This window comes from Podarcis erhardii (genome assembly GCF_964252035.2).
Source record: "Podarcis erhardii genome assembly, chromosome: 5".
In the NCBI taxonomy this organism is placed as follows: domain Eukaryota; kingdom Metazoa; phylum Chordata; class Lepidosauria; order Squamata; family Lacertidae; genus Podarcis; species Podarcis erhardii.
The window spans coordinates 18,376,796-18,399,032 of NC_138509.1; the positions used below are offsets into that span (position 1 = coordinate 18,376,796).

At 44.8% G+C, this 22,237-nt stretch overlaps 2 long non-coding RNA genes across 2 annotated transcripts; both read right to left on the minus strand.

Annotated features, from left to right (window-relative positions):
* Nucleotides 1-1,982: 1,982 nt before the first annotated feature.
* LOC309342055 lies at nucleotides 1,983-3,422 on the minus strand. Its single transcript, XR_014156691.1, has 3 exons — nucleotides 3,355-3,422; nucleotides 2,741-2,782; nucleotides 1,983-2,293 (listed from the first exon to the last, which is right to left on the minus strand). It is a non-coding gene; the product is annotated as an uncharacterized lncRNA (long non-coding RNA).
* Nucleotides 3,423-9,426: 6,004 nt separating this feature from the next.
* On the minus strand, nucleotides 9,427-15,660 carry LOC309341687. Its single transcript, XR_014156533.1, has 2 exons — nucleotides 14,961-15,660; nucleotides 9,427-10,459 (listed from the first exon to the last, which is right to left on the minus strand). It is a non-coding gene; the product is annotated as an uncharacterized lncRNA (long non-coding RNA).
* Nucleotides 15,661-22,237: the final 6,577 nt, after the last annotated feature.

The window sequence follows — 22,237 nt, forward strand, 5'->3', positions numbered from 1 at the left end:
AGTCAAAGGTGACTATGGGGTTGTGGCGCTTATCTTGTTTTCAGGATGAGGACGCCAGCGTTAGTCCACAGACAGCTTTCTGGGTCATGTGGCCAGCAGGACTAAACCACTTCTGGTGCAATGGGACGTGATGAAAACCAGAGCGCACGGAAACGCCGTTTACCTTCCTGCCACACTGGTACCTATTTACCTACTTGCACTGGCATGCTTTTGAACTTCTAGGTTGGCAGGAGCTGGGACAGAGCAATGGGAGCTCACCACGTTGTGGAGATTCGAACCGCCGACCTTCTGATCGGCAAGCCCAAGAGGCTCAGTGGTTTAGACCACAGTGCCACCCGCATCCCATACTATTCCATATTGTTCCATACTGTCCCATATTATTCACATATTTACACCTGGGTCTACTTTGGAGAGAGTTCAGAGCATTACAATCTTCTTGTCTGTTGCAGCCTACCAATATGGTTCTGCCTTGCATGGCCTCTGCCTGGAGTTCTGGCTCCACCTTTCTCCTTCCCAAGAACCATTGCCCAACCACCCAACCCTCCCCCCCCGCCCCCAAGCCTTGTGTAACATAACACTTTCACCTTCTTTGGGCGCAGCCTGCCCCCTCCCCTGTTTTCCTAGTCCTGGAAGCTGAAATCCTAAACTTTCTCCATCCACAGTAACCATGGACCGCCCCCCCCATTCTGTCCACTGGCAAAGAATCTCGTTGCCATGATGGTTTTCACTGATGTGTTAAAGACTTGCTTCCAGAATCTTTTGTCATTCTTAGCCATTTCTACCTCAGATGCCTGGCCTGGCATCTTCCCTTCAATACGTCAAATATTATCCAAATTCTACCACTTATTAATTTCCAACACTCACTTGCTCTAGCAGTTATAAGTTAAGGTTACCAGATTTTTTTCAATGAATCCAGGGACACTTTTCAACTTCAGTCAGAATGATAGTGGAAATGATAAGGGACTGATTTGTAAATCCAGGGACTGTCCCCAGGAAATGGGGACATTTGGTAACCATATTATAAGTGCCCCTGCACCCCCAAACTCTGTTACCCCCCCAAGATCTATAACAATATCTTTACTTTGCTCCAGCCTTTGAAAACAGCTGGGTGAGTTGTGCTGGTATTTAAATCTGAAATGTAGAATCTGGGTCCTGGCTAGGGCTGGGGAATATATCGTCCAAAACCGATCTGAACTCCATATCGTGATAATCAGTTTCATAATTTTTGACCTGTCAATATATTGTGAATCATGATTCCTGCAGCCCCTGTTAACTCTGCTGGCTTAGCTCTCCTCTGCAGGGGGCAGAAAATCACCATAGCAGGTGCTGGCAAAAATCATGATGCAGGAAAAACTGTAAAGCCAGTCAATGCCTCTACACGGCTCTATCCTTATTTCAGACATTGTGATATGTCAGTATATTGCAGTGTTGAAAAACAGATATTGCCCAGCCCTAGTCCTGACCATGTATACCAAATTTCATTCCCATAATAGTATCTATCACTAATCATGGGACACATCATGTTTCAAGCAAGCAAACAAAGAGAGAATGCCAAACAGACAAAATCAGGTAACCACTTTTGCAAATCATAGGCAAAGGAGCAAGTTCACACCTTGGCTAACAAGCTACCTTCTTGTCAGGGGAGTAAAACAAACAGCCATGTCCCCATTAGTGGGTGTCACCAAAGGCATCCAAGCAACAAGGCAGGAATGCAAATTAAAAGTAGGTCAGAAAGGTGATCAGGTAGCTCAGTAACCAGCACACACAAGCATCGGCAAGTCATCTCTCACAAGATGCTGCTCATTGTCATTCAACTCCCCATAGTGTTCTAAAACCTAGATGATCAGATAATAAGAGGTTGAGTGGGATGCATAACATCAAACTGATTAAATTTGTTTACAGATAATTCTTTCAAGGTTCCAGGAATATCATGTAATTTTCAAGGTTTATTTCCAACCGATTTTGTGTAATGTATTATTGACAACATCCTTGTGGACCATTTCGACAATGTCATTCAGGATAATTATTTCACAACAGATTTTTCAGAGCTCCTGATTCCTGTTGGGATTTGCTTTTGCATAAATTATGACACAGAATATTTAATCAGAGCCCTGTTAGTACCCCATGGATTGGTGTTTTGTTATTATTATTATTTAGCAAGGAGGAGAGGGGCGGAGGATGGGAAAGGGATGGTTTTGTAGGATTTCAGCCACAAACACATTTCCCCCCTCGGCGTGGTTTTCTACGGTGCAAAGGGCAAAATGCTATCCTCTAGCATCTTTGGTTAATAAAGCTTAAAAAAAGAAAAGAAAAGAAAAAAATTGCAGGCATTAATCTTCAAACTACTTTAAATTAAATATTAATGTAAACAGATCACAAAATACAGTTGTTTTTTTAAAAAAGCATTTTCAGCAGCATTTTTGTTTTGATTATTCCAATGAATGTTAGTCCCCTTTAGCTAGCAATGACAGAAGAATAATAAAACTGAGAATTAAGAACTGTCTTAATATAAGCTGGGACCAGCTAAGCCAAAGTGCCACTCAGCAGACTAATATACAAACAGGGATGCTGAGAAACACCAAATCGGCTTCAGTTCATGGCTCGGATGTTGTGTTCAGCATGCTCAGTCAAAGGTTGTGCTAACCCGACATTTAGGGACCAGCTATCCCTTGAGCTTGACATATGTCTAAAAGACCGCCCCTGAGCTCCAGACTTCAGAATGTATCAACAAATCTCTCACCTTTTCCAATAATCCTTTACTCAAAAGTCGGTACTGGATGCTCTGTTTACAAAAGATAATTAAGCATGCAGATCAATATGGCGCTGGGATTTGACAGTATTAATGTATCAACAGCAAAGCCATATGGATTAATTTTCTAATTGACAATGGATCGCTCCGTTTTTTGAGCTATGAACTGTAACTCGCAGAAAGCCATGCAATAGATTCATTAGGATTTGGGTTCCTTAGAATAAGTCAGAATGAACCATGCGCCAGAGGCACCGATTTGAGCAGAAGATTAGGGGTGCTGATGATGCATGTGATGTCGGGATGCTAGGAGGAGTCAGGGGGTAGTACCAAATACTGTGGGGGCACAACTTCAGTGGCCGATGACTCCTCTTCTCGGGCACTTGGCTTCCTCCTCCTCCTCCTACCACTGGCCTGTGGATGCTTTTCCCTCCCTTTGTGGCAGGAGAAGGAGCCATGGAAGCCATGCCACACCACACTTGCTCCTTGTTTGACTACCTCTGCTCCTGATTGTCCTCGACATTGGGAGGGGGCAAATATTTTATTGGTGGCCCCGAAGGGACCTGGGCCCTTTAGAATTGGCACCTATGCAAGCACCTATAGCTTACCTGTAGGAGGATCAGACAGCCCTCTCCATGCTCTTGAGGAACATGCAAGAAGGTACAGAGATGGACACCCTCATGGGTTCTCAGAACATAGCGAGGAAGGAGAGAGTCATTTGCCCCCCACCCACCCACATACATGCACAATCTCTTCAGAGAAAGTCTGAACCCTGGGAAAGGTAGTATCCTTGGACCATTCATATTCCAGCTTCCAAACAGGCTTGCTTCTGCCAGATCTCACACTTTCTGCTTTGGGATGTGCCACATCGTGAGTAGGTCGAACAAGCAATGGATCCGATTAGTTCGACTGCAACTCCCCACAGTACAGCCCAGCAGGAAGAAGCGGCTCCCCATCCCCACTCATTTTTGTTCCTTGTTGAATGCTCAGCGAGGGAAGGAAGAGAGACCTACTAGCTCTCCCCCTCATCTTCCTGAAGAGACGAACCAGGTGAATCCTTTCCAGTAACCCTGCCACTTCAAGGACTTTGGTTACGGGAACCGGCACATTGAACAGCATTGAATTGTACAGAGATTGCAATGGAACTTGCTTCCAAATAAGTGTGGTTAGAATCATCACCTATCATCTTGATCTTACAGGTGTGCATAGGCAGGTGGTGAACAGAGGGCTGTGCTTGGATGTTGTTACAGTGGGATTTCCCCTGCTTTTCTGTAGGAAATATCCATCTCATCAATTGCAATGACATCAAAATAGGAGCAGAATATTTGCTGCATGGGTGGCACAACCTGTGGCAAAAGCAGCAAGAATTTATGGCGGTCCTAGGCCCAATCCAAATGTAACCATTTCAGTAGAGTAAACCCTGCTGTATTGCATTGGGAACAAGCTTGTTTCCTCTTCACCCCTCCTGTCCTCTCCTCGTACATCCAGCTTCAGCAAAAATAATAACAATCCATTTCTTATACTGCCATTTCCCATGACATCTGAAGTGGGAAGCTGTGGCTTTAGAGGTCCTTCCAAAGGATACATGGAGCCAAGAGAAAACAGGCAATCCATGAAAACAGAAGGATCACAATGGGGCAATAAGGAGGGAGCCACATTGGCATTAAGGCCTAGGAAAGGTTGTGTCTTCCAAGCTGTGATGTGCAAGAATGATGTCGTCACTAATATGGTGTCCAGATTTGCTTTCCCGACATTTAGAGGGCATGCAGGAAATCGACCTGACTACTCCCAGTTATTTATGAAATGGGCTGGAGCAGGGATCTGCTTACCAATAGATAAACATGGCTGACTGACAGTCCTTATAAACCAGCAGTGGGACCACATTTTACATTTGGGATTTGAGATGTGTGTACATATTGTGGCCAATGTGGAATGCACAAAGAGATTTGTGCATTTAGGCATTTAAGTACTTCAGGAAGGACATTTTATGCTAATATTTGCAAGTCAGCTTTCATAATTGCTACTTAATCACCTTAGAGTTGCATAAATCTTCATACTGGCATTTCCCCATCTGCCTCCCCTTCTTTCTTCATTATTCTCCTGATTCTGAAAGAAGTGACTGATACTTCAGGCTCCTCTTTTGAATGATGCTGCTCTGCGCAGCCCTTGAAAAGCACCTTCCTCAGAATAAAACCAAGTGGCCTCTTCCTCCCTCCAGTGCGAACATTAAGCAGAATGCCTCATGTGTCAGAGGCCGTGATGTGGCAACAGTGTTCCTATTATTTCCCTAGTGGGCTAGCTAGCCAGCTCTGCACTTCATAAGCTGCCCCATTGTTCCAGCTGTGGTGGATAATATTGTTGCATTGCTCCATCTTCTCTTTTGTTTCAGGCAGCAAACTGTGTTGGGCTGGCTCTGCTCCTGCCTGAGCCTGGTGTTTATTTGGGGGTCAGTGTCTTTGCTACAAGTCTGTTGAATAGCTACAAATAAATCGATGACAATCACACAAAATATTCAACCCATTTACCAACTTTTAAATTATCTATTTTGGATTTTGTAGCATGTTGTTGTTGTTTCCTGCAAAGGACGCATTTCAAAAACACAAATTCCACAATTCCAGTTTTGGTCACAAAGGGCACAACCCAGGCAATTTGAAGTACCTTTAACCCTCATTGGTGACAACAGGAAGTACTTGCCTTGCAAATCTATTCTCCATGCGGACTGGTTGAATAAGGATAGGATATTGACTGACCTCTTGCACCAGTGGAGCTCTAGTATCAGGGATCCATATGGGAATGTTTTCAGCACAGGACAGTATGACCGGTGGGAGGCAACAGCATTGCTGTCACGAGTCCAGGTTCCCAGCTTGATAACACAGTAAGCTTAGTTAATTAAAAAGGAGGATTTATTGCAAAAACAAACATATAGCTCCGGACGGCTCTAACGCAGCCACTGGCATTATCACTCAAGATGGCCCTTCTGAAGTCTCCTTCCGGTTTCTACAGAATATATTGAACCATTGCCCCTTATGTCTCTTGTTTTGATTCCTGTCTAGCAGCCCTCCCATTCGCTGACCCTTCAGACTTATTGGATTAGCTGCAGCCTCTTCCTGTTCTGACAGACTGTTTCTGTGTCTGTTTGCGGCTGTTTGAGCTTCCTGAGAACTTTGGCTATGTTCCAGCCCACTTTCATTTGTTCCCTTGGCAACCCGCATTCCAATGTCCAGAGGATTCATCACTGACTGCTGTGTTCTTTGCTCAGCCTGAGTCAAATCTAAGCCTCTCGCTTCTGTAGCAGGCTGCAAAGTTTCACTAGGAGCTGGCTCATTCCTGACAATTGCCATGGAAGCTGGGAAAGTGTTTGTAAGGTTTGCTGCATCAGCTCTTGTTTGCAGAAGTGCCATTTTGCTGCCACCTTTGCTGCTGGGACTGCCCAGGATCCCAACTGCATTATGCTAATGTTCTGGTGACATTGGCAGCTGCCAGCATAATGGGACCATGGGATTGCCCCGTAGTGGATGACATGGTGGGACAGCAGTGCTCACCTGACCTCCAGTCAGTCGCATTGCTGCTGCTTATGAGGAGGGTGAGGGAGTGAGGCTGCAGTGAGGTTGGTGCAGTGCAAACACACTAGCAGGAGTCCTGGATTGGCTACATTCATGTGGTTGCAGTGCATTGAACTCACCACTGCCACACCTTCCCCTTCAACCTTCTGGTAAACAGCAGAGCCACGACTGACCAGAGGCTGGGTGAGCACCACACCGCCTCTGCTGCAAGGATTGCCTTGCCTATCATGTGTTTAACTACAATGGCAGATCATGGGTTGCCAGGGCCCAGGGCCACATGGAGGCGGAAGGAAACAAACAGAGAACACATGTGCATTCAACTGCCTAACAGTGTCCACATCACCCCAAAATTCACAGCCTCAGAGATAATAAAAGAAGAGTCATTTTGTTTCGAGTGGTCATTTCCTGGTTTGCATGGAGAAACCCTTTTCAACAGAGCCCAGCATGCAGCTGTATTGAGGCAGCACCGAATGTTAAAATTTTGTGCCCGCAGCAACCATCCCTGTGTGTCCCCCCCCCCCCGCTATGTCACTGCTTTACTTTCCTCTTGGGATTAACTTGAGTGCTTCTTGCAGTGGATCTTGCCCATAAATTCTGTGGTGCTAAAATTTGATATTTTACCACATCACACTTTTTCAGTGCTTCCACAGAAAAGTAGTTCATATATGGAGCCCATAGCCTTGCTGGTTAGTGTAGTCTAAATGAAACACCTCTTGATAACCCTCTTTTCATATTTACTGTAAATGTTAGAAAACTACTGCCACCCTCCCCCAACTACACACACACACACACACACACACACACACACATTTGGATGTGAATCATGTGAATCCAGATTTGAACATTGCTGTGCCATTCTAACTTGCAAACCCCTGAGGGGTTTCGACTCATCCGGCTTTTACTTTCATTCCACATCACAGTGTCTTCAGTCTGGCTCACCTCCTTCAACACCCCACCTATTTTTTCTTCATTATTTTGTATCTTGCAGCAGCGGCAGCAGCAGCGGCAATGGCAGCGGTGGGCTCTGAATGTAAGAATTGATTGACTTGGCCAGTGCCAAGGGATAACAAGCAAAAATTACAGCCAGGAAGTGACTGATTTGAATGCACACGAGAGCATTAAAGCCTGCCCGGCCTTCACAGGGGCTAAATCATTTGGTCAGCCAGTAATTGCATTAAAACGTCTCTGCAGTTTTGGAGCTACAATTCTGTCTGCGCCTGAGCACAAATACCTATTGTCAAAGGCACAAGTGCTTTATTGGGGTTGGAAGGGGGCAACTAATGGAGCCTTGTCTGTTAGGGTGAATAGGATATTGGCCCACTAACTGCCAGGGAGGCATATGGGGGCAAAACCAGAATTAGTTGGTTCTGGCTTCACCTACTGGTAGGCTCCTTGCCTTCCATCCTACCAAACCCAATGAGCAATGGGCAACAGACGTCACTGCTGGCAACCCTTCCTGTCCTCCCACCCAGTCAATTCTGCTTTCCTCAAACACAAGGAAAGCTTGGCCAGAGCTGTTCTTCCCCCCACCCCCTTCAACATGTGAATTTCCTGCTTTCCCAGCTACTGGAAAATGGGAATTTTGAGGATTTGTTCCAAACGATGCTTCTGTTGTCTCAGTCAGATCCCTGTGTACATTCTCAGCATTCGAAGTCCCTGCCACTTATGTGGCTATTGGTGGGTTTTTTACCCATCACCCCTTATAAAACAGTCACCCATATGTTATACAGTGGTACCTCTGGTTACGAACTTAATTCGTTCCAGCGGTCCGTTCTTAACCTGAAACTGTTCTTAACCTGAGCTAACGCTTTAGCTAATGGGGCCTCCTGCTGCCGCCGTGCTGCTGGCGCACAATTTCTGTTCTCATCCTGAGGTAAAGTTCTTCACCTGAGGTACTACTTCCGGGTTAGTGGAGCCTGTAACCCAAACTGTTTGTAACCTGAGGTGTTTGTAACCCGAGGTACCACTGTATATCAAAAGCGGCTTTGGAGAGTTCATTCAGCTTCAAAAGCAATATGTGACAGATCTACCCAAAGCCGTTTTTGAGCAAGGGGTTAGTTCTTCAGATCCCAGCCAATAACTCAAAACTGTTCCTGCTTTAAGAGGCAAATTAAACCCTTTAACTATATAATCTCTCTCTCTTGCAAAATAAAAAGGGAAAAGGTGAGCTTCCAGCTTTCCATCGTACTCTAGCATAACCAAGAAACAGAACCTTGGATGGAGCTATGTAGGTTAGCTGTTGCCATCTGTCTGTCTCAGGAGACAATGGAGGAGTGTGCAGATATGAAGAACATTCATTTTCAGTGCCTGGAGCCAAAAAGCGTAGTAAGTGGGCTCAGCTTCCATCTTTATGTAGTCTCTTTTTTGTAATGATTTTTATTAAATCTTTCAAATTATTGCATAACTCCAATCACACCCCTCTCTTTTTTTTGTTACACATTTTCTTATTGACTTCCCATCCCTCCTTTCTTGATTTTTTTTTTAAATTCCACCTTAGTAGCCGTACTAAAACACATCTATATTTATTTTCTGAGCTCCCAATTTTCTACGAATCCTTTTTCTTTCCTCTAAAAAAGTAAATAATCACCATTTACACCTCTGGGGAAAGGTGGGTGGTATTCAGCTAAGTTTTACGTACACATTGAAATTAATGAACATGTCTTGTTGTACGCTGAAAGAAAATTATATGAAAATCATGTACCGGTGGTGTTTGACTCCTAGTAAGCTAGCAAAGATGTATAAAACAAGTACAAATACCTGCTGGAAATGTAAAGAAGAAGGTACCTTTTATCATATGTGGTGGTCATGTAAGGCAATAAAAGCATTTTGGGAAATGATATATAATGAATGGAAAAAATGTTTAAAATAACATTTATTTTTTTTAAAAAGCAGAAGCTTTTTTAATTAAGAATTGTAGGTACTGAGACCCCAAAGGAGCAGAAAAGACTTTCTATGTATGCAACAACAGCTGCACAGATGCTATGAGCCCAGAGATGGAAAGAAGAAACGGTCCCTACCAGAGAGGAATGGTAAATCAAGCTATTGGAGTACACCAAAATGGCAGAACTGACTGGAAAGCTCAGGAACCAAGAAGACAAAAACTTCAATAAAGAATGCGGAAAAATTATTATTTATTTAGGAGATCACTGCAAGCAGATGAAAACATTAGCAGGATGTTAATAACACTTGTAATGTTGTAATTATCATGGACAACATGGAGAGATATAAAACATGGATTATGAAATAATATGCAGTTGAAAAGGTTGACAAAAGGACCCATGGAGGGGATGGGGGGAAGTCGGGAGATTCAGAGAAATCTCTAAATATGGATATGTATTCCATACCTGTAAAATCAAATAACATCATTTTTAAAAAAGAAGAAGTAATGACCTCACTAATGGAGAGAAATGTAGGATGTTGGACAGGAAAACCAGGAGATCCTTTGGAGGGAAAGACCTTTAGTGATGATGTATTATGACAATCATTTTTGGTCTTTTCAAGTCTACCTTCAAAAAGGACAGGCATCGCTGTGTAAGCTTACCACATTATCCTTTTGTATCGGTCTGTTAGTGAGCCATGGAAATTTACTGCTCTGACCAAGATGGAGGCAAGGAGGTGTTTGCCCCTCTGATGTGATTTAATTGAGACCCAGATGAAGAGCAGCAGCCTAGCTGCCATAAATCATCCCTCCAGGCAAGCTGAGGAAATCAACCATAGAAGGTCTAATCAACGTGCAGCCGGCAGTTAACCCCCGGCGCCTTGAGGTGAACATCTCACCCGGTGGAAGTCAATGGGAGCTTTGCCGCGGACTTCAATTGGGGCCATGGTTTGACCGCAGGCTTTTCATTGTGCTCGCCGAGCTGCCGTCGTTCCATGTCATCCCTCTGAAACGTTTAAGCTCCTCGCACAGACCCGGGGTCAGGCAGTGCCTGATGAGAGCTGACCTAGAATCCTCGTAGCGCAACAGTCCAATTGTCTGAGATCACGTCGCCTTGTTCTGATGCGCAGAAGTCACACCAGCCCTCGTGAAGTACACACAGCCAATTTCAACTGCATCTGGAGCCGTAGATACAGCGAGAAAGGCAACAGCGGTTTCTCATGGCTCTAATATGTCAATGGGCCATGCGGAGTTGGCCAACGAGAAAGAAATCTAGATTGTGAAAATACAATAATATGGGTTAAAAAGAGAGAGGTTGCTGCTGAAATTCCACCAAACAATTGTGGGGGAACAGAGGCCTACGCTCATCATCCATCCCCCCACAATAAAAAATCGAACTGGTAAGGTTTCAACTTTTCCATGCTTTGTCCCTGTCCCCTTGCTTCGGCTCAGCCTTTGTATCCCCAAGAGTCTCTTTCTGTTCCTTGCACTGATTCCTGCCCCCCGCCTTCCTATTCTGCAACTAAATATTGATGCTGATCTTGCTTTTTTAACAAAATTAGTCTCAGGTCATTTACTTCCAATATAATTACTCTTGAGTTGCATTATCTGTAACTGGGATAAGAGCTATAAATGTTATGCATCCAAGTATAATTTCATTTGCAGAGCTTTATGTGATCCCTGTCCCAAAGGACCCGGAGTACTTCTTCACATTGCACAACTTCGAACTTCTACTTCTTTTTTCCCCTGTCTGAGTGTCTCTTGCCCTTTTAGGAAACTAACTGCTGCAGTATAACTGACCCATTATAATTGGCCCATCAATAATACTCAGTGGGGATGACTTCCAATTGTCCGATTTTACGGTCAATTCTACAGGTGCATCAATTACATACTTAATATGTAGAAGAACAAAAATCATTGTATTACGGTTTTCAAGAAAATACACTTTAAATCTTGCTGGACAACAGGGAAGACTGAAAATGCCCTTCATATTGCAAACAAGATCTTGAGGTTCATCCCTGTAAGTAGTGACTCTACCCACCTAGAGCTTTCACTCATTTCCCCACCATTTTTGAAAGATCAGCCCCCGCAAACATGTTTGCATGTTTTCTAAGAACACCAAACATGCTATGATGTGACAGCAGCTGGCTTTGGAAGATCTCTAGCAGTTTGATGATGAAATGTGCTAAGAAGTATCTCTGGAAGACTACCAGAGTATCTCCATGCTTCTGGAGGACTGCAAGAATATCTCTGTTGTTTTGGAGTGGTTCTGGGTGACTGCCAGAATGTAGCTGGCTGCGTTCAGATTGTGGAGACCCTACCGTACAAAAAAGAGGTACCAGCATATCACATGAAAAGACTTGCAACAATACAAAATGGCCTTGTTTACCTGTCAAGTCTTCTGAACTGCCAAGGGCTTGACAAACTCCCTGTTTTTCAGACCCAAGCAGGCGGCAATACCAGATTTAGCGAGCCTTTCATGAGCAGCCCAAGTGGTCAGGGTTCACTTGAACAGAAGAAAAACAACAAACCTGGGATTACATAGGCTTCCTGGTGAGACAGTATGGTTTCCAAGTTCTAATAGCTGTATTATTATCATTTAGAAATTAGCCTGTTTGACATCACCTTGCAACATTATGGAGGAATCTTTTAATCCACTTAAAAATAAAATAAATAAATACCCTTATTTGAAGGGCTGCATCTTCAAAGGGCCCATTTCCAATGGCTCACTTGACTCCAAAACTATTTCCTCTATGAACACTTTTTAATTTTCTTGCTTTTTACACTTTTGTCCAAGACTGAGAAAGCAAAATATAAGAGTATCCACATGATCAAACCCTGGCAAACTGAAATCCCCTGCATAATCTCTAAATTCATCAAGTGGCCCACCATGTCAATGCAAGCCTAGATAAACAGAACTCCTGTTTGTTTGTTTGTGAATTCATGACTCATTTTGGATGCTCCCCTCCAAGCAGTTTGGACTAGTAAGATATTAATGTATTTTCATAATGAAGAAGAGTGCACATTCCCAAAAGTGGCCTAGCAGAATATTAATATCTAACCAGGTCACCACTGTGTTTACTATCAGGACTGTCCCAATACATTTTGCTGCTTTAGGCAGAGGAAAAGCCTCTCTCTCTCTCTCTCTCTCTCTCTCTCTCTCTCTCTCACACACACACACACACACACACACACACCGCCATATGTCCAGATTTTCCTGGACATTACCAGAATTTCAAAGGTGGAACTGATGTTGGGGAGGGGGGATTTCCGAAAGGCAGTGCTTTGTCAATCAAATCAATTGAAAAATCGTGCCCAACAACTTTTGGGGTGTCCTGGTTTTTACTTTTTGAAATATGGCAACCTAAATGTACAGAAGCTGACTGGGCAATGGGATAGCAGTCAGCAGGCTAGTTTAGAAGGTGCAAGGCACACACCTCTGATCTCCCAAAGGTGGGAATGGCTAGGAGGCTCAGGAGAAAATGCTGGGCGGGCTGTCACTGTGGCCTCCCAGCATCTGCCGCCTGAGGCGAATGCCTCACTCTGCTGAACAATAGGGCAGGCCCCGCTTACTGTTGTCTTCTTCATGCCATTCATGGTTTGTTCAGGCAGGATGCTAGTCACATTGTTGGCTGAACCAATTAAAGCTGTCAGGAGCTCACTGATGTTTTGAGGCTTGCTGCATAGGATTAAAAACGAGTGAGAATGAACATGAAGTAAACAACTGCTTGGTGTGTATGTGTGATGTCAGGGGTTCAGGGAGAGAGGCGCAGATGAGGGAGGAAACAGAGAGTGAGGGGGAAGGATTCCAGAGTGACGAGGAAGAGGATGACAATGACCCAAGATTGTCCATGAGTCCGTCCAGTGAATCGGAGGACTCCCAAAAGGGAGCCCCTCTGGTCAAGCCAAGGGGAGCTAGAGGGGGAAGCAGTCAGGAGCAGGGAAACGAAGGGGGAACCCCCAGTGGGAGTTGGAGAGCGAGACCGGCTGCTCCGCTGGAACGGAGTGAGGGGGGAGGAGTGACCAGTGTGTCAGAAGGAGCAGAAAAGGAAGCAGAGAGGGGAAGGAGATCAGGGCAAAACGTCCTGCCGGAAGGGGAGGAAAGTAGTATCGAGGGCAGTGTAACTGTCGAAGGGAAGGTCAGGAGTAACGTACGGGCGCCAAGTTCAAAATGGGAGGCGCGCGGAAATGAAGAGAGTCCTGGGGAGGAGCCTGGTCCCAAAGCCTGAAGGAGGGGGGAGGAGGCGGCAGAGGATTCAGCCTCTGAAGAGTCCCGAAGGGAGAGAACACAGGGGGGCAGAAAGACCCTGCGGAAAAGGAAAGAGAGAAAGAGGTGGACCAGTAAAAGCCTCTTAAACTGGTGTAGAGGAGGGACCGACTCAGAGGGGACTTCAGCGGTCTAAGGGTAACAGACGTAGAGTCACGGAGCTCGGATGTGAAGCTAATAATGTTCTTCAATAAAAGCTTTTGTACATAAGCTGGAGCGGACTTTGGTCTCTTGTGAGCTGGGACCGCGGGTGACTCTGACATGTGAGTTTGTGAGAGAGGAGGCCCCTTCTAATATGTCTGTTTGCTAAATAGCCAACAGAAAAAGGTCTAAGGGTCAACACAAAACTTTTCACTATTAAAAAAAGAAAGGGGTTGTTGAAATAAAATACTAATGCCTCAACTAATCCTCTACCCTGGAGTTATCCTGGAGAGGTTGTGCTATAATATTTCTGTTAATCATCACCACCACCATTATTTTATTTGTATACCACTGTTCCACAAAAAGAATCATGTTCCAGGTGGCTTGCAACAAAGAAAGCAGGAATATACAGTGGAAGCTCGGTTGTCAAACTCTTTGGAAGTCGAACACTTCAGCTTTAGAATGCCGACAACCCAGATGTTAATGCTTCCATTTTTGAAAGCGTCTTGGAAGTCCAACAGCTTCTGAGGCACATTTCTCCATTTTTTCAATGGATTTTGCTGACCAGCAATTGTGCCTCGGTTGTCAAAGGTTTTGGAAGCCGAATGGTCTTCCGGAACAGATTACGTTTAACAACCAAAGTTCCACTGTAGTACATCTCAAAATCAGCCACCACAAGAACACTTTCATAATAACATAATAAAACAACGACATGATAGCAAATATACTAACATACCGCCCCCTTACATTTCAGCACTATAGATATAACAAGATTACATTAAACCTCCTGGGCAATGGCCAAAACAAGAAGTGAGATGGACAATCGCCCCTTGGTCTCAGAAACACTTCTTTCATGATGTTGCTCACAGTCCCCCTATCAGGCTTCCAAAGGCAGCAGGTGGGGCAGCTGGAAGCCCCCTGCCCATGACGTTGCTCAAACTGTTTCAAGACAGGGTCCTTGAACACTACATGCGTTGACCTGTTGATGAGTGGCTGTCTTTTCTGCAAGCCAAAGCCTCCATTTCTCTGACATCCACTTCATCTCCCACCCCACCCCACTCCTCTGCAGACCTCAGTAACCCCACTATAGTCTTTCTCCGCCATTAAACATTTTGTTATCGTGCTAATGTTCATCTAAATTTCACACTCAATCTTTCAAACGCTCAGGGTTGCCCAGCATGTTAAGGGAAAGAGGCCTTTGAGTCGAGAAAGAAAGAAATTCTGCAGCAAGTAATAGAAGATCACATACTAAAGGTCCCCCCAGTGACCAATTGTTTCATGTTTAACAGGATTATGTGCCTTGGGGATGTCTGGCATTTGCATTGGTATTTCCATCTCTAACGCCTTTTCTCAGATGCTTCCTACCTTACACAGACACTTTTAATACCTGTAGCCTCTTGCTTTCCCCATGCTTAAAACTTCATGGACACAGTGCCCTTTGTGTAGAGATGCTCTTGAACTATGTTCAGAAGCTTTGGCTGGTGCAAAATGCACCGAAGACTCATCGTGACAGCATGAAGCCTCTGTCTGACTGTCAACTTGCTTTCCTTTTGCCAAGACTTGGAGCTTATCCCATTTATGACATCATACATGGCATCAGAATGTCATGCTTGCAGTTGACCTTGGCTATCTCCATGACTATGGAAGAGGCTTAATAAAACTCCACAACTAGAAAACAATGAAGCTGACTCACTAGCAGGTTTGATCTCATACTCTAGGGATGAAGAGGAGTTTAATGTAATTAAAAAACCTAATCCCAGTACCAAACCAACCCCAAGCACCATTTAATTCAATGGAAGATACCATCTCACTTGTGTGTATTAATACTGAAGCATGAGTCCATTTTTACAAAAGGGATTAGCCAATGTAATATTCTTTGTGTTAAGGATAAGCTGTTGATCGGACATCTTGATCTGAATATCTCGTCTGGTTGTCTCAAATCCTTTATTTTAAGGAAATATCACCTCCAACATCAAATCCTACTGGCCATTACAAAGATATCTATGGAGTTCAATCTTAGATTATACTGTAGACTTTAATGTAACCTTTTCTATGGAGCGCTTGACTGAAGGTACTTTGTGGTTTACTAAATCGTTTTTATTTTATTTTTCAAATATAGATTTATAACAAAACCATATACATTTCCATCCTCCCCGTGGGTCCTAATGTCAACATTTTCAATTGCATATTATATCATAATCTATATTTTATATCTATCCTTATTGTCCATAGTATTTATTACATTACAAGTGAGATTAATGCCAATGTTTTCATCTGCCTAAAGTGGTCTCCTAAATAAATTATAAATTTTCCCATTCTTTCTTAAAGTTTTTATCCTCTTGGTTCCTAAGCTTTCTGGTCAGTTTTGCCATTTCAGTGTTGTCCAACAGTTTAGTTTGCCATTCAGTTAGCAGGAACTTTGGATGAGGAATGGCCGCTTCCATTTCATGACAGCTTCAGTTGCATAGTTGTATTCAACAAGCCATCAGCACAACGACTTTTGCCTGCACAACAGAACTTTGCCCCTCTCCTCTCCCCACACAACTGCTATGGGGTGGCGGCAGTTCCCAAACCCCAGGAGCAGATTTGGGAAAACATGGGAGTGAATGATTTGCAAGACTGGATGGGCATATCTTCACTCCAAGCTCCTTCCCCATGTTGCTCTTTCCTCCCTTTTTCCTGATGCTGATCTTTACTCTTCCCCTGAAATCTAGTTAGCACTTTCCACACCCAAAACCTTCTCCATTGAAACTGGAAAGACTCAGGAAAACTGCAGTGGTGCTGTGAGAGAGAAGGTGTGCTGTTAATAAAGGTTACCAAAATACCCAGCAGCACTCTTCCCTGCTAAAATGAACCACCTCATTTTAGGGAGCCTTGCTGGCTGAAGGACAAGATATAAGGCGTCAGCCAACTGAGCAGTTTTACTTGTGCAAACACTTTGGGCTGCGCAACAGAAAACCCACTCTCTCTCCTCTCCCTGTGTAGTCTGACTGAACTCTGGAGGGCTGGAGGGAACCCCAGAATATATTTCAAGGGTGCAGCAGGCTGGGAGGGAGAGGAAGTTCTGTTGTACACCAAAAGTGTTTGCAGTAGCAGAACTGTTTATTTGGATGTGGGTGGCGCTGTGGTCTAAACCACTGAGCCTCTTGGGCTTGCTGATCAGAAGATTGGCAGTTCAAATACGCGCAAAGGGGTGAGCTTCCATTGCTCTGTCCCAGCTCCTGTCAACCTAGCAGTTCAAAAGCATGCCAGTGCAAGTAGATAAATAGGTACCACTGTGGCGGGAAGGTAAACGGCGTTTATTTGGATACCACCCTCCAATATCCACATAGATGAAAGGAAACAAGCTGCATCTGTTCTGCAAATGAGTAGGGACATAAGAAGAGCCTGCTGGATCAGGCCAAAGGCTCATCTAGTCCAACATCCTGTAACTCACGGTGGCCGACCAGATTCCTGTGGGAAACCCATAAACAGGAGCTGAGCACAAGAGCACTATTGGCTCCTGTGGTGTCTAGCAACTGATATTCAGTGACGTAGAACAATACTGTAGCTGGTGGTCCGGTTGAATTTCATGTTACAATGCAGACACGATTTTCCCAATCCAGTGTTGGCTTCATAATACTAATGCAGAAACGAGTGGCATTTGCAGGGAAGGATCAGTGGTCAGTGTGAGAGTGTGTTTAACCCATCCCTACTGACTCTCCCTGATAAAAACCTTCTCCCACAGCCACTTTTGTAGTCTGTTTCCACTCAGTCGGGCTTTGAGATGGAAGTAAACATGGATACTAGGTGAGGGGAATGGCCTCAGTGGGCACCTACAAGAGAGAAACAGAAGGCAGGGAAGGGTTAAGCACTCACAAGCACGTGTTTGCCAAGGCCAAATATTGTTCTACCCTACCAATGGCCCAAGCAAGAACCACACAAGAGTTCTTTTGGGGCTCCAGTGAACAAGTTCTCATTCAGAATATTATTCCTGCTCCTAGATTTATGGCCCTTCCTTTAAATGAAAATGGGAGGGAACACTGGTGTTTGGGAGATGAGGATTTGCTAGTAGATTTCAGGGTAGCTTTAGAGAAATATATGACGGAATTAGATGTGGCACCATCACAGCATTGTTTTATTGGCAATTAGGTTTTGAACTGGCAAGGCTGTGTGAAAATAAACCTCAGTTATGGGACTGTGGTGTTTCAGCGCCATCTGTCAACAGTTTGCTCCTTATGCCTCAACATGTGTATCTCTGGAAAGAGGGAAAAATGATTTAATAGCACAACTGAAGAGGTGAAGCACACCAAATTGTACTTCAGTTTTTACAACAAAAGCTTTCATTTATGATGTTTGATGTGGTACAAACAAATGTAAATTTATCACAATGTTTAAGCATTGCGTACGCTTGCCAAGACTCCAGACTTTGGAAAGTGTATTATGCTGTTTTCAATTTCTCTGAGTGGTAGGAATTTACAAGGCTCGACCTTTCACGGTATCCATTTCCTTGTGAGGCAAGAGTATTGGAAGCTTGTAATATTTGGGAATAGGCAGGTTCCTAGCATTAGCTTTGTAAGCAGAAGCACATTGGACTTTGACAATGCCTGATTCTTGCTAGCCTGGCGCAAACAGACTTCTGCCTTCCCTAGTGGTTATATACTAGCTGGCAAAGTGTTTCTCTCCAGCCCCTGCTGGTGACGTACATTACAGCTAGTAGTCACCAGCCACCAAAAGCCAGCAATGTTCATTTAAGGAAGCAACCATGTTCCAATGAAGCAGCATCAGCATTAGCTGTTAAGCCAAAGAAAAACTGATTCCTCCCAACTGCGATATTTTAGAGAATAACAACAGACCCTCCAAGTGGCCCTATTTTCCAGGGACAGTCCCAGATTTACAGAAGCTGTCCTAGTTTCTGATTTGATCTCCGAACGTCCCACTTTTTCTTAAAGGTAAAGGGACCCCCGACCATTAGGACCAGTCGTGGCCAACACTGGGGTTGCGGTGCTCATCTCGCTTTATTGGCCGAGGGAGTCGGCATACAGATTCTGGGTTATGTGGCCAGCGTGACTTGCTGCTTCTGGCGAACCAGAGCAGCGCATGGAAACGGCATTTACCTTCCTGCCGGAGTGGTACCTATTTATCTACTTGCACTTTGACCTGCTTTCGAACTGCTAGGTTGGCAGGAGCAGGGACCGAGCAATGGGAGCTCACCCCGTCACGGGGATTCGAACCGCTGACCTTCTGATCGGCAAGTCCCAGGCTTTGTGGTTTAACCCACAGCACCACCCTATTTTCATCAGGGAAATGTTGAAGGGTATGGAGGTATGTGACCCCCGAGCCAGGGAGATAAATAACTATATAACCTTTAGAAGATATCTGAAGGCGGCCCTTATTAGTTTACCCCTAGCCCATCTGACTAGGTTGCCCAAGACCAGGGGACGGCAACCTAAGGCCCATGGGCCGGAAGCTTAACTGGCCCATCAGCCACCCTGAACCGAGCCGCCCACTTGGCAAGTTCCCACACGCTGCGCTAAACGGGCACAGTGCGGCGTGGGGACCCTCTTCTGCAGCTCCGGAAATTGCTTCTGCGCAGGAGTGATTTTCGGCACCCGGGCATGCGCAGAAGCGATTTCCGGCTCCCTGGACATGTGCAGATGCAATTTCTGGCATCATGCTGCGTCAGTCCAGCCCATGGAGAATCTCAGCGGGAGTGATCTGGCCCATGCCCGGCAAGCCTTCCTGCCCCCTGCCCCAGGCACTCTGGACAGCTCCCAACATACATAAAAACATAATAAATCATTAAGCATTTTTTTTTAAAAAAACCTTCCCTATACAGGGCTGCCTTTAGATGTCTTCTAAAGGTGATGATGATTTGTTTATTTATATGCCAGCCATCTGACTGGGTCACCCCAGCCACTCTGGGCAGCTTCCAACAAATTAATGGGTTCCAACATAGCTACTTATCTCCTTGGCTCGGCAGTCAGCTAACTCCATACCCTTCAACATTTCTCCAATGAAAATAGGGATGTCCTAGGGAAAAGCGGGACATTTTGGGATCAAATCAGAAACCGAGGTGGCTTCTGTCAGTCGGGACTGTTCTAGGAAAATAGGGATGCTTCGAATTATAGACTTGGAAGGTCTGACCGTGTAAGGTAGGTTAGACTGAAAAAGAGTGACCGGCCCAACGTCACCGAGAGAGCTTTGTGGTGGACTCTTCATTTGGCACTCAAGTCATATCACCACCTTTAGAAGTAAGGACTAATAGGTCTAGATCAGTGGTTCCCAACCTTTTTTCGGCCATGCCCCCCTTAAGCATCTAATTCTTATTACAGTGGTACCTCGGATTACATACGCTTCAGGTTACATACGCTTCAGGTTACAGACTCCACTAACCCAGAAATAGTGCTTCAGGTTAAGAACTTTGCTTCAGGATGAGAACAGAAATCGTGCTCCGGCGGCGCAGTGGCAGCGGGAGGCCCCATTAGCTAAAGTGGTGCTTCAGGTTAAGAACAGTTTCAGGTTAAGTACAGACCTCCGGAATGAATTAAGTACTTAACCTGAGGTACCACTGTATTAAAAAAGTGAACTTTTCACGTGGAGGAAGCCTAAGAGGCCATTAACTGTTAAAACTCATTCTCGAATTGCCCCCCTTAAAAATCAAATTGCCCCCCTGTGAGACATGTGCCCCACACTGAGAAGCATGGGTCTAAATAGACCTTCCACCCATAGCAATTTATTTTTATTTATTTTTAAATGTATAACAAACAAGACTTAAAGTGTTCCAACAGTTCAAAGAAGAAAACCACAACAACTGAACATGCAAAAACTACACGTTTAATGCGCATTTCTCTCTCCCCTGTTGCCCCAAGAATTCATGGAATGGTAGTTTGTTAGGGGTGCTGGAAATCATAGCTGTGTGAGGGGTGAACTACAGTTCCCAGGATTCTTTGGGGGCGGTGGGAGGGATGTGCTTTAAATGTACGGCGTGTACGCAGCCTTCGTTCATGTTTGCCATAGCTGTGGTATTAGTTCTTGAGAGTCCACTATGCCCCATGAGGGTGGTTCCCCCCCCCTCATATCAATACATATTTGGGAGTGGGATTGTGGATAGAAAACAAACAGAGAGGGAAAAGATAGCTCCAAGTAGATCATGACAGATGGTTGTAGAAAATGAACCTCTCTTTGGCGCTACAAATGCTCCCTCAGGAGGCTCTTCAATTGCTCTCCCCCTTCCCTGCGTTCATTCCCCTCCCCAAACAGTTGCCACTTCCTTTCATTTGCCGTGATTTAAATGAGAGCATCATAAAAAAGGGGAAAAGACAAAAATTGTTTTTAATAAGTAAATAGGTAAGTAAACTCCTTGGGTTTGGGGCGGCCGTTTACTATGCAGGGGGAGTGAGAAGGAGTGGGGGGAAGCCTGAATCTATATAGATCTCTCTTTCTCTCCCCCCCCCCAATTCTGGCAGTCACTCAATGGCACTGCTTGACTGCTATCAAAGATTCAGCGTGGGGGGGGGGGCAGGAGGCAGAGAGAAGTTGCCATTTTGTAGGCAAAAATAACAGATGGTTGCTCATGTTTGCCTCACTCCAGGGGCCTTATAACTGTGTGGAAGGTCCAAGAGAATCTGAATAACTTAAGGGGGGGGGATGCACACATGCATCATTTATAGTTTAAAAGATCTTTTTTTTATCTTCCCTCCTGCTTTTTTTTTTTTTTTAACAGCTAATGAATTTGATGATGCCCATACATTTCCTGAGACACTTGGAGGACACATTTGTTTTCCAAAGCAAGTTTTAATTAATTTTTCCGCCACTCATCCACAAATTTAGCACTCTTCTGTTGCAAAAACAAGCAGCTTGCCACAGGTGGCGGGGCACTGATGTGACTTTAAAAGCATCTCTCCACACTGCCAGCCTAAATAAACATGTTTCTTTATGGGAAGATTACCCGGAATGCAATTCTCATTCTCCCTCTGTGAAACTGTGTAGCGTGAAAGCAAAAATCAGTGTGTGCGCCAGTATATGGGGTCAGGAAGGCTAAAGTAACTGTGGTTATGTTGCATAATTTTGAATAATGTGTAACACCCAAGCAAGAAAGGAATATGGACTCTGAGGATGACAACTACATTTTGTGTTTAGCATTCGTGTCCTTACAAGCATTCAGCCTGAGGTTTAGGCTACGATAGCGCACAAGAAACATTATTCACGCATTGAACATTTTAGGGTCTAGGTATGACTTTTCTCTGGACACGGGTGGCACTGTGGGTTACACCACAGAGCCTAGGACTTGCCGATCAGAAGGTCGGCAGTTCGGATCCCCACAACGGGGTGAGATCCCGTTGCTCAGTCCCAGCTCCTGCCAACCTAGCAGTTTGAAAGCACCTCAAAGTGCAAGTAGATAAATAGGTACTGTTCCGGTGGGAAGGTAAACAGCATTTCTGTGCGCTGCTCTGGTTCACCAGAAGGGCTTAGTCATGCTGGCAACATGACCCAGAAGCTGCACGCCAGCTCCCTCGGCCAGTAAAGCGAGATGAGCGTCGCAACACCAGAGTTGTCTGCTACTGGACCTAATTGTCAGGGGTCCCTTTATGACTTTTCTCACAGGTGAGAGAAAGTGAGAGACGGAGAAAGGGAAACCAGAGAGGGGAAAGAGGAAGGAG